The sequence below is a fragment of the Octodon degus genome, unplaced genomic scaffold (assembly GCF_000260255.1).
Source record: "Octodon degus isolate 3935 unplaced genomic scaffold, OctDeg1.0 scaffold00021, whole genome shotgun sequence".
Classification (NCBI taxonomy): Eukaryota; Metazoa; Chordata; class Mammalia; order Rodentia; family Octodontidae; genus Octodon; species Octodon degus.
In genome coordinates, this window is record NW_004524597.1 from 2,780,625 (window position 1) to 2,793,798 (window position 13,174).

The 13,174-nt window shown below is 47.0% G+C and overlaps 1 non-coding gene across 1 annotated transcript; it reads right to left on the reverse strand.

The window, feature by feature from the left end:
- Window positions 1–1,611: 1,611 nt before the first annotated feature.
- Window positions 1,612–1,812, reverse strand: LOC111815811. The gene has a single exon (XR_002820445.1). It is a non-coding gene; the product is annotated as a small nucleolar RNA SNORA73 family (small nucleolar RNA).
- Between the last annotated feature and the right edge of the window lie 11,362 nt (window positions 1,813–13,174).

The following is a 13,174-nucleotide window of genomic DNA, read 5'->3' on the forward strand; positions in this document are numbered from 1 at the left end:
CTGCCCTGGTCCTCTGGCCCCGCCCCTCAGGTCCTGCCCTGGTCCTCTGGCCCCGCCCCTCAGGTCCTGCCCTGGTCCTCTGGCCCCGCCCCTCAAGCCACTCTGCTCTTCCAGCTGCGTCTGCCCCATAACTTACATGAGGTTTTGGGGTGGAAAAACTAGACACAAACCATAACAGATTACTACCAGTCTGAGCTGTGTAGTGAGACCCTGTGCCAAATGCATCATCATCATCATCACCATCATAATTAGAAAACAAAAACAGAACATAGCCTAACAACTTAGCATACACTTTTTTTTTTTTTTTTTTTTTTTTTTAGCATACACTTGTAACCCTAGCATTTGGGAGGTGAGACAGGGAGACTTGTTTTAGCCCATACAATGAAAAAGGAAGGAAGGAAGGAAGGAAGGGAAAAGGAAGGAAAGAAGGAAGGAGAAGGGTTAAATCTCAGCTCTGCCACCCATTAGCTCTGTGATCTTTACTTATTTAGTCTTTTTGAGATAGGGTCTCACTATGCAGTTCAGGCTGGCCTTGAGCTCGACTGTGTGCCACCAGCCACCACACCTGGCTGTAGACTCTTAAAAGGAGTATAGTGCTAAGGACTGAGCTCCACGGTAAAGACGGGAGAGGTGTGGGGTTGGAGGAAAACAAGGCTCTGGGTTGTGTGACTCCAGGACCCTTAGTCAGAGGCTGAGGATGGACAAATGCCTTAACCTCAGGCCGCTTCTCTTTTTCCCACTCTTTGGGGTTAATGTTAGACCCCACTCTGTCCCCCCAAGAAATTAGAATAATGTGTCTCATGAGAACAAGAATATTCTACAAAAGGAAAAATGATAACTCGTGATCAGAGATTTTGACATGGAGGAAATTCAAAACATGACACAAGTAATACATGAGCTGAGGAATCTGGATGTATGCAGAGAGAAGCGTGAAGTGCCCCCATCGGCTTCCACGAGCTGAGCCACAGTGTGGAGCCCATCTTTGCGGCTGGTCTCTTTGCTCTGACATCTGTACATACACACAGCTAAGAGCTGACACTCACCAAGTCCTTGCTGCATAGTAGGCACCGCTGCAAACAAGGAGTTTGCATAAATTTTCCTCAAATGGCCCGCCACAGTCTGCCAGGGCCATGGACACTTAATTATCTCTCTTGGTGCATCCCAACTGCACCAGCAGCAGCAGCCCAAGTCCTTTTCCTGGTCATGTGACAACAGGCCCTGACTATGTACTTTTTCTTTTTTTAACCATTTTCTTGTAGTGTCAAATGCATAGCCTTGGACCCAAATAAAACTGTCACTACACAGAGTCCAAAAACGTCCCCCAACAGGGAACATTAGCTCAGCCCGTCAGGCCCTGGCTGTGATGCTGTGTGAAAGCATGTCAGAGTGTGCCGCTGCGAGGCATGGCTGATTTATTAGACAGGCAGAAAGGAAGACCAAGAGGGACGAGGCTTCTGCTAGAGCAGCTGAGGGAGCACAGCTCCAAGGAGAGGATCAGAGGGAAATCCTCACCAAGCCACAGGACCAGGGCTGAGGGGCCAGCTGACCCGGGAGAGTGTCTCAGTCTGGTTCCACAAGGCACCTCTGGAGAAACTTTTTCTTTTTTTCCCACATTGTTTCCTGCATGGTTTATCTCCTCAGCCATTGCCCGAAGGACTCTGACAAGTTGTAGGAATATGCAGGTGCAGGCACGAGGCCCAGCTTCTCCAGCATCATGAAAAGGGATCGCACATCATGGGGCGGATCCCTATGCTCCCCTAGGCCACCTGGACAGAGCCCAGGGAGAGTGACCTCCTGCGGTATCCGTGTTGGATGGAGGAACTCTTATCCCTTACTCCCGACTCTGTCAGATGCTTGCTTCTGCTTGGGGCAGTCTCAGTTTTTTATGTATTTTTTTTTAATTTTTGCTTTTGTTCTATTTTTGAGAAAGATGTTGCCTTGATCTCATTATATAGTCCAGGCCAGCTCAAACTCATGGCAATCTACCTGCCTCAGTCTCCCAGATGCTAACATTATAGGCATGTGCCACTGTGCCTGCTTGGGGCAGGCTCGGTTTTCAGAAGGCTCTGCTGGAATTCAGGGTGATCGTATGATATGTGGTGGAAAAATACAGTGTGTGTTTAAAATTTAAAAACACCTGGGCACGGCAGTGCACACTTGTAATCCTAGCACTCAGAAGGCTGAGGCAGGAGGATCCTTGTAAGTTCGAGATCAACCTGGACTACAAAGTGAGCTCAAGGCCAGCCTGAATTGCATAGTGAAGCCAGGGAGATAGTTCAGTGGAATAAGCACTTGCCTGGCAAGCACAAGGACCTGAGTTCAATCCCTGGTTCTGCAAAAAAAAAAAAAGAAGAAGAAGAAGAAGAAGAAGAAGAAGAAGAAGAAGAAGAAGAAGAAGAAGAAGAAGAAGAAGAAGAAGAAGAAGAAGAAAGACAAAAATAAAATAAATTTATTGCAGTGAAAGACACACAGGCATGAATCCTCCTCAAAATATTCCCCCTGGCTTTGAATACACTTATCATTCTTGCTGTCATTGAAAGAGGCCCAAAGTGGAGTTACAGAGCCTAAACTCACTCTCCTTGTGGAATTAATTTCAGGGTCCCTGACACCCATACCACCACAGAAAAAGAATTTTCAGGACTAGTCAGTAAGATGTATGGGCAGGGTTTCATTAGGCAGAAATTTACTGTTTTGTTTATTTGTTTTTATGTATTTGGTACAGGGTCTCACTAAGCAGCTCAGACTCACAGCGATCCTCCTATTTTCAGCCTCCCCAGCGCTGGGATCACAGGCATGCACTATCATACCCGATCTCCATCCCCGGCTCAGCAACCAAGGGTGGGGCTGGCGCAGCAAGTGGTTCTGGGAATCGAACCCCAATTCCTGTGCTTGCATAAGCAGGTGTTTTGTCCGCTGTACTCTCTCACTGGCCCTGTTTTTTGTTTTGAGATAAGACCTCACCATGCAGTTCAGGCTGGTCTTGAACCCACTGTAGAGTCCAGGCTGGCCTTGAACTTGCAGTGATCCTCCCACCTCAGCCTCCTGAGGGCTGGGATTACAAGAAGGCACCACCATATCCAACCTGAGATGGATGTTTTGTCACTCACACATAACAAGACTTTAAGATCCATATCTGGGTATAGTGATACACATCTGTAACCTCAGGACTCTGGGAGGCTGAAACAGGATCATCACAAGCTCAAGTCCAGCTGGGGATATAGCTCAGTGACTTAAGCACCTGGTTGGCAAGCAGAAGGTTCTGAGTTCGATCCCTAGTACAGCCTGATTCACTAAAGTTAATAAAATAAAGTAAAAATCTGCTGGGAATGTTGCTCAATGCAAAAGGCCTGGATTCATTTTTTTTTAGCATGCACGCACACACACACACACACACACACACACACACACACTCACACATTCACACACACACAAATCCATTATCATTTGTATGTCCAGGACTGTGATGCCAACATAAACATATAACCCTTAATTATGAACCACATTTTTAAGCTTTTGGACTCCAAGGGAGTTTCCTAATATGTCCTTCAGTTTCTCCCAACTAATTTTTTTTTTTAAATTATATTTGATTGTTATAGGGTCTCATTACGCAGCTCAGACTCATGGTGATCCTCCTACTTTCAGCCTCCCCAGCGCTGGGATTACAGGCCTATGCTACTAGGCCTGGACTCTGGTTGGCTCAGCCCACGCTGGGGGTGGGGCTGGCATAGCATGTGGTGCCAGGGATCGAACCACGGTTCCAGCACTTGGGTAAGCAGGGGCTTTAGTCCGCTGAGCTATCTCACCGGTCCCTAATTTGTTTCTTAATCAAAAATGTTATCTTTAAATTATTGCAATAAAATCAATATAGCATTGTGAGTAAAACAAACAACAAGACCAAAGCAAATACATGTATATATGTATGTATGTATGTATGTATGTATGTATGTATGTATGCATCTATCTATCTATCTATTTGGCTCTTTCCAATTTATTGCATGAAGGAGTTACACTGGCCAGGGCCAGGGAGATGGCCCAGTAGAATAAGCGCTTGCCTGGCAAGCGCAAGGGTCTGAGTTCAATCCCTGGTTCCACCAAAAAAAAAAAAAAAAAAAAAAAAAAAAGTTACACTGGTCCAAGTGAAAGCAGATCCCAATGGTTATATTATATAAGCTGTGAGGTTTTTAAACTTGTGACAAGGGACTGAAAGGGCGCTCCACTCATTGCAAGGAAATTTTCACATATGCTTCAGGGAGACACAAACACTTAAAGCCCACGAACCTTCAGCTATCGTCCTTGGCCAGTCCAATCTCCACCAGGAACCAGCATGTGTTCTTGCGTGGCTCACCCTGGAGCTGGATTCTCCACATTCTGGGTGCTTGGTGACAGCACCACTGCAGGCAGACTTTCTTAACCGCCTTCACCAGTTTCTTTTTATCATAATCATCAGCGATCCCTCGGGCGGTAGTGAGGGTCTTCCTGCTGTTTCTCTGTTGGATTCTTATGTGGATATAATCTTGAGCGCGAGCAGCAAGTGGTCAGCACCCTGACTTGCATCAGTAAAGGGGTTGTGAGAGTAGAGGTTCTGGATAGCAGACATAGGAGACATAGCAGACATAGGTGGAAAAGGCCTAGGAAGGCAGCCGATGAGAGGGGGTGGGGTGGGCTGAATGATGGAATGGATCGCTGGGGAAGTAAAGGCCTCCAGGAGGCAGCTGAGTCCTTTGCTGCAACTCATTGACTGGGGCAAAGACTCTAATTTTATATTTTAAAATATTTTTAATTTTTTTTTTTTTCAGAACCAGGAATTGAACTCAGGCCCTTGCGCTTGCCAGGGAAGCACTTATTCCACTGAGCCATCTCCCCAGCCCTTTAAAATCTTATTTATTCATTGGGTAGAGGGTCTCAATACACAGCTCAAACTCTTAGTGATCTTCCTGTCTTAGCCCCCCCAGCCCTGGGATTACAGGTGTGTGCCACCATGCCCAGCTTCAGTGACCTGCACAGCGTGCGGTATCAGGGATCGAACCCTGGTCCTGGCTCTTACCAGGCAGGTGTTTAGACTTCCGAGCTATCTCCCCAGCCCCAAAGAGTATAAATTTAAAAATACAATCCCAACCCTGCTCTGCTGTGACAAGCACCACTAACAGTTTGATACTAACAGGTATCTACCCTACCCATTTTTCTGAACATGTCCAATAATATTTTTTTGCACATGTACGCGTTCCTCAAATTAAATGCACAGACGCTGCATCCTTTTCAACTCTGACATCGTGCGGTGCACACTCTTATTACTTCCCTTATTCGTTTAACACATCTCAGCAGCTAGCTGAGGGCCACTGAGGTGCAGGAATGCAGAGGGCAGGGCGGAGGGAACACGATGCACAGTGAGTGGCCCTGCCTAGCGTCCTTGGCCTGACAACCGAGGAGGCCGTGAAGGCAGCTCAGTGAGGCCCAATACAAAGGGCCAGGGCGACAGTTTGCGTCTGTTCCCGGCGGCCTCAGAGGAAGGGAAACACAGAGCAAGTTCTGTCCACACACAATAAGCTTCCTCGCACTGCAAAGGGATTTGGCTTTGGGCTCCTGCTTCCCCTGAGAGCTGCGGGCTCTGTTGGACTGTTGGTGCCCAGACCACAGCCGAGCTGCAGGGGTCAGTCACATCTTTGGGACTTCGCGAGTGCAGCGGTGGATGGAGCCTGCGGGCTCTGGACGCTCCCGGCTTCCGGACCCAGGAGGAGGGGCAGGTCCAATATGCTGATTGACACTAGAGGGTGCTCGCGGAGGAGCCAAGGGACTGAACTGCGGCAGGTTAGAAATACCCACCTGCGCTTGCTCTGCTCGGGGATCTTAGGTCTTTGTTCATTCCGCAAATCTTTGGCATCTGTTCTCGACACAGGTCTAGATGATGGCATCAAAACCTCTCTAAATCCTGTTTACTTTTTGAAGCATCAATTACCCATGCGGGAATTTTATCTCTAAGCGAACAGTCAAGGACGTACTCAGAGATTTAACCACAAAGGTGCTCATTGCCCTAACGTTCCAGAAATGCAAAATGTCAGGCCTATTTCAACGATTTGGCAGAAGAGAGCTGTTTGTGTAAACAGTGCGTGGAGCGATGCAATACAGCGCAGCCAGAGCGTCGCTGTGGGCCACCTGCGTCCTGCAGGCCACCTGTTTCCACGCAGCCTGTGAGCTAAGAGTGGCTCTCACATTTTTAAATGGTTGAAAAAAATGAAAAGCCATGTGGACACAATCTGAAATTCCAATCTAAGGCACCATAAATAAACTTCGGGAGCGCGGCCACGATCGCTCATGCACATCTCATCTGTGGTCTCTTATGCACGGTAGTCGTTCCCCGGACCATGGGACCCGCAAAGCCAATACCTGGACCATCTCATCCTTTCCTGGGAATGTTGGCTGACCCCAGTCACGGAGGAATGCTTGATGGCATGCAAATGAACCAAATATAATTTTATGTACAATACACTATCGCTCTGGTAACAGGAGGAATACAAGCACATCCAGTGCCATATTGCAGAGAGAAAGAAAGGCTGGGATGAACACATTCCAGCATTAACACTTATCTCGGGGGAGTGGGATCACAGATGAGCTTTGCCTCCTTATTTTTGCATGCTGGGATTTGAATGCTTTTGTTGCCTCTGAGACTCATGTTGAAACCCAGGGCCTAGTTCATCGCCACTGGAAATAGGGCCTAAGGAGAGTGGTTTGTCCTGAGCGTCCTGCCCCAAGTGGACGAGCGATGCAGTGGAATGACTCACTCTTTAGCTCTTCTGCCACATGAGCACACAGCCTCAGGCCCCGTGGCCCGCCCTCTGTCCTCCATCATGTGGGGGCACAGTAAGAAGACCCGTGCCAGACACCAAGTGTCTCTGCTTTGAAGATCCTGGCATCCAGCATGGTGAGAAATACATTTCTAGTGTTTCACCTTATCCGGTCTGCAGTGTTTTGTTATGGCAACACAACATAAACCAAGAGGCTACACTTGCAGGCTTTACCCAGTACACACGCCAAGAGGCTACACTTGCAGGCTTTACACAGTACACACGCTAAGCAAGCATTGTTTCCCTCTTTCTTTTTTCTTTTTTCTTTTTTTTTTTTTTTGAGATAGGAACTCCCTATGTAGCTCAAGCTGGCCTTGACCTTACTTTTGCAACCCACACTGGTCTTGAACTTGTGATGATCCTCCTGCCTCAGCTTCCCAAATACTGGGATTATAGACATGTGCTACCATTCCTGCCTCAAGCATGGTTTTCTTTCTTTCTTTTTTTTTTTTTGCAGAACCGTGGATTGAACTCAGGCCCTTGCTCTTGCCAGGGAAGCGCTTATTGTACTGAGCCATCTCCCCGGCCCCTTGCAGTTTTCTATTCTGTTCTCTTTTTTAAATGGTATTGGGATTGGACCCAGGGCATTTGCATTGAGCTACATCCACAGCTGCCCACAACTTTATTAATTTTTGAGACAGGGTCCTCCCAAGTTGCTAAATTGCTCAGGATGAGCTCAACCTGCAATATTCTTGCCTCAGCCTTCCATTGTACTGGGATTACATGGCTTTTCAACAACAATGACAGTAAAAAAATAATAATAATAATAATAATAACAACAACAAACAGTGTCCTTGCCCTCTGACCTCCATGGTTCTTTTCCTAACCAGTGCTGATGTTATCCTCTGTCTCAGCACTCTGTTCCTTCCAGAAACATCTTGTTCTCCACCCTTCCCCATCTTCCTCTAGTTATCTTTGTTCAAAACCAGCTCAAACCTATTGACCTCCTCCAGGAAGCCTTCCCTGATTTCCCCAGACCAGGTTAGTCGATCTACCCTCTTTCCTTCTAGTGCCCTGGGTTGCCTCGCTTCTTACTCTCTTCACATTATATTTTTATGGCGTGTGGATGTACCTGTCTTCCAGATGAGGCTTCACAGGTTTTGTGTATCAGGTTCTTGCCTATACCCAGCAAAGGCTTAGAACATGGTAGGCTCTCCAATAATCAATAGACAAATGAATTTGAACAGATGAAATGCACTGGAGTTTGGAGATGCAAACAGACAGGTTGTGAGAAGCCCTCTGAAAAAGGAGGCAGGAAGCAGAACCTCAGTGGACAACCAGGAATCCAGCCAGCACACAGAAAAAGGTAGGAAGAACATTCCTGGGGAACCACAGTGTTTCATTTTGTTTTGGTTTTGAGACAAGGCCTTACTGTATAGTGCAGGCTGGCCTTGAGTTCACATAATTTTTCTGCCTCAGCTTTCGGAATGCTGGGATTACAGGTGTATATCACCATGCCTGGCCCTTTTTTATTTCTTTTCTTTTTTTTTTTTTTTTTTGAAACAGAGCTCTACCTATATAGTTCTGGTTAGACTTGAACTTTCTACATAGCCCGTGTTGGCCTCGAACTCACAGCAACCCTCCTGCTTCAGCCTCCTGAGTGCTGGTGTTATAGGTATGCACCGCCACACTTGGCCACAGAATTCTCACTGTATATGTGTGTAGGGATGATGTTTGCAGTACCAAGGATTGAGCCAAAGCCTTTCACACTGAGCTACTTCCCAGCTACTTCTCACTTATATATTTATTTTTTATTCAATGACAAGTTTTCACTAAGTTGCTAAATTGCCCAGGCTGGGCTTGAACATGTGATCCTCCTGCCTTAGCCTCCAGAATGCTGGAATTACAGTCATGTATCACCAGGATCACATAAATGTGTTGGTGAGTACATCGTAGAAAGGCGCAGGGAGACCCATCATTAACTCTTATTAAGCACACTGCGCCAAGCATTTTGCTTGCTTTATGTCTGTTACTCCTCCTAAGTACACCACGGCAGAGATACACTTATTATCCCATTTTACAGATGGAGAAACTGGAGCTTAGAAAAGCGAATTAATAAACCAACATGTTGTGCTCTTCCAAGTACATTTGTCCTTAGAAGACGGACACTACCTGTGACATTGTATTGGGCGGCAGGTTTCTAGAGTCAGACACCCCATCCAGGAAGCGACCTTGCGCTATGGCTGTTCCTGTGCTCACGCACCTTGTCTTTTGTGTAAGGAGCGAGGCGGCACCCCTGCCTCCCAGGGGCCAGGGCCACACCTGTGTGGACGATGGGCTGTGCACATCCCTGCCGGCGGACCTTCCTGGGCAGCCTCTCCACCTGTCTCGCCTCTGCTGTTGCTCACTCTCATTCTGCAGCCAGGGAGGCCTTGCCAGGGAATGCCTGTTGGACCCGCCCTGCCCCGCCGAGCCCCTTATCAGCAACTCACTGTTCTTGGGGTGCAGTCAGAAAAGGCTCCCCTACACCCAGCCTGACTTTCAGGCCTCTAATTTCTTTTTTTTAATTTATTTAATTATTTGGAACAGGGTCTCACTACACAGCTCAGACTCAGTGATCCTCCTGTCTCAGCCTCCCCAGCACTGGGATTACAGGAGTGCACCACCATGCCCGGTTTTGTTGGCCGGCATGGCATGGGGTCCTTGTGCTTGCCAGGCAGTCACTTAGACCACCGAGCTATCTCCTAAGCCCCAAGCCTCCACTTTGTAAATTTTTGTTTATTTTGACTTTTACTATACTAGAATTTGAACCCAGAGCTAATTCCCCACTGTTTTGTTTGTTTAAAACGACGTTTCTCTGTGCAGTTCAGGCTGGTCACTATGTAGCCCAGGCTGGCCTCAGAGTCACTAAAATCCTCCTGTCTTGAACTCCTGGGTTCTGGGATCACAGTATGTACCATCATACCTAGCACTTTTCTTTGAGAAAGGGTCTTACTGCTGGGAGTCCCTGAAGCTGAAATTGATCCCATGTATGAGGGCAGGATGAGGCCTCATTGCCCGAAACAGTCAAACTACCTCAGTCTTGAGAAAAACATCCTGCCTGGCCACTGTGCAATATTAGTCGCTAGGTAACCTTGTGTCTTATAACTTTGCAAAGGTATAAATAACCACCTTTAATGTTCTGGGGTCCCTGCTTGTCCTGGATGGTCCACCAACTAACTTCAGCTGTTACCTCTTGTCTTTGTTTTCTGAATCATCTCACTGTTTTCTCCCAGGGATTACTGAGAGACCCTACATCTCACTACATCAATAAATTTCCCAGGCTAGGTTCAAACTCCAGAACCTCCTGCTTTAGCTTCTCAGACTGCTGGCGTTACAAGAGTGTACCACGATGTCTGGCTTCACTGTATGCCACTCGAGCTCCAAATTGCACAAACCAAGCTGCTAGGGGGCCCTGCCCCGACCCTGTGTTACATAGCCTCTGTCTCCTGAGAGAGGTCCGCGCCCTACGGCTCCCAGCAGGCCCCCAGCACGTCTTGCACGTGCCTCCTCATTGTCATGATCCTCACCACCCCCATCCACGGTGGAGGGCCCTGCTCAGCAGCTGCTGCCCCCGAGCCACAGGGCCTCCCCTGCATGCCAAGACTCAGCTCTGCTTCTGGCTGAATCAGGTCCTGGGGGAGGCAGGAGAGTCTTGAGATCCCAGAGACCCCAACTCCAGCCACTCTTTCCTTTCTTCTCCCCATGCGAGACAGGGTGTCCTGGCCTCCTTCCAGCACCAACAGAACCCTTGGAGACCTCAGGCTCTTGGCCGGGGCCACAGACCAGCTGGCAAGAGCTGAGCCACAGCCCCAAGAGGGATGGGAAATGGAGCAAAGCCGGACCTCTGCCTCCCTAAGCAAGAAAGCAGGGAGCGGGACAGAGTTGGACCCGTAGGCACCTTGCAGTCTCCATGTCTGCTTGTAGAACACGGAGCCTGGGAGTATCTGTGTCCTGTGTGCAAGACTGTGGGTTCAGCACAGCACAGAGAAAGAGGGGGAAAAAAGAAAAGAAAAATACATGTTAGGGGCTGGGGAGATGGCTCAGTGAAATAAGCGCTTCCCTGGCAAGTGCAAGGGCCTGAGTTCAATCCCCGGTTCCACAAAAAAAAAAGAAAAGAAAAGAAAAAAGAAAAAAAGAAAGAAAAGAAAAGAAGAAAGAGGGAGAGTGGGAGAAGGAGAGCCAACTATGGTCATATGCTCAAAACCTTAATCATTAGAGGAATGCAGATCAAAACCACAGCAAGGTACCACTTCACCCCATTAGGGTGGCTATAGTATTTTAAAATAGACAATAAATAGCATGGAGGGGTTGCATATCTGCAATCCCAGCACTCTCAGAAGCTGAAACAGAAGGAATGTAAGTTTTATTCCATCCAAGAAAGAAAGAAAGAAAGAAAGAAAGAAAGAAGAAAAAAGAATGAATGAATGAATGAATGAATGAAAAAAAGAAAGAAAGAAAGAAAGAAAGAAAGAAAGAAAGAAAGAAAGAAAGAAAGAAAGAAAGTCTGGGATGATGGTACATGCCTGTAATCCTACCCAGCACTCAGGAGTCTGAGGCAAGAAGATTTCTATGAGTTTGAAACCAGCGTTGGCTACAATGAGTTCAAGGCCAGACTGAACTGCATAGTTAGATCCCGTCTCAAACACATAAACGTGTGTGCACGCATGTGCACACACACCAACTGGCACTCAGGCAAACCTTGCACGTGAACATCAGGGCATCACTATTCACAATGGCCTAAAGGTAGAAACAATCTAAATGTCTATCAAGGGTAATCGGATACACAGGGCAAAGAGTACAGGGACAACTGGGTCCTATTCAGTCACAAGTATGGCTATGCTAGACAGGATAGACCTTCAAGACATTGTGCTGAGTCAAGGAAGCCAGATGTGAAAGGTCACATATATTTGATTCCATTGATGAGATATTCAGAATAGGTAAAACTATAGAGAGAATACTGATTGCTGGTTGCCAAAGTTTGGGGTACGGGGCAGGGGCAAGAGGAGAGGGAGAAGCAGTGGAGATGCTTAGTTACTTTTCCTCATTGCTGAGGCAAAATAGCTGACACCCAAAGTTAAAGGCAGAAAGGTTTATGTCGTTCACAGATTGCAGAGGTTTCCATCCATTAGTCTGTAGACTCTAAGGCAGGGTGGCATGGCTGAGGGGGATCCATGCATGGCAGGCAGAAGTCAGGAAGGCAGCCAAACAGGGAAGTAACAAGTAACACGTGAAGACCCTCTTTCTGACCTGTTTATCTTATCCAGATATCCCTTAGGGTGTGTAGCGCTCACAACCAGGGTGGGACAGCCTTAATTCTAGCCTTGTGGTCCAAATCAATCCCAGCATCACACCCTCGATCCCAGCAACACCAGCCTAGGTCCAGCCACCTCTGAAAAGCCCCACCTATGACCACATGAGGCTTTAGGGGGACATCTAGACACTGCCACAGCAAGAGAGTTTCCAAGTGTGTTTCGCCTAGCAGCAGCTTCCTCCCTCCTCCCCCTCCTCCATCCTTGCCCTCTTCTTTATCTTTTTCTCCCTCTCCTGTTCCTTCTCTTCCTCTTCCTCCTCAGTATTGTAAATTGAACCCAGGGTCTTCATACTGAGCTCCATCCCTAGTCCTATTCCTTGATTTGTTGTTTTGTGACAAGGTCTCCCTAACTCACTAAGTGATCTAGACTGGGCTCAGATTTGCAGTCCTCCTGCCTCAGACTCCCAAGTTACTAGGATCAGAGGCATGTGCCACCATGCCTGGGTTTACCTGGCTTCGTCTAATGAAAACATTTTACACAATAAATGCAATCTATTAGGAAAACCAAGCAACCAGCCACAACCCAATGAAACTAACTAAAGCACGAATCTCATGCTCTTGCAGCAGATTTCTTCCGAGCTGCATCCCATCTGTGTAGACCTACGGGGGCACCACCACAATCAGAGTGAAAACCTGCCAGCATAACAAAGTGTGCTCATTTTTAACAAATGTGTACTTTATGGATTTAAAAGTTATTGCAGATTATCTGGGAGGCCATAAATGTGACTTAAACTATTTGCTGGTGTTAGGCTCTGGCTCAGTTTCTGAGTACACAGTAAGCATTTAAGAAGCTTCGGTTCCTATGAATGTCCATTTTGTATCTGTGTATTCAAAGTGGTTGGGATAGATATATAGTTGCATTCTCTTAATGAATAGAATGATTTTTTCTAATGGTGTTTGTAAGTAGGATCACAAGTCTGCATCTTGTACAGCAATTAACCACTAAGAAGAATATATGCAGTGTATTATTTGTTGAAACTGTACTTTCGATTTGATTTGAAACTGTCTCATTGCTATATGTTTATCAATAAAACTTTGAAAA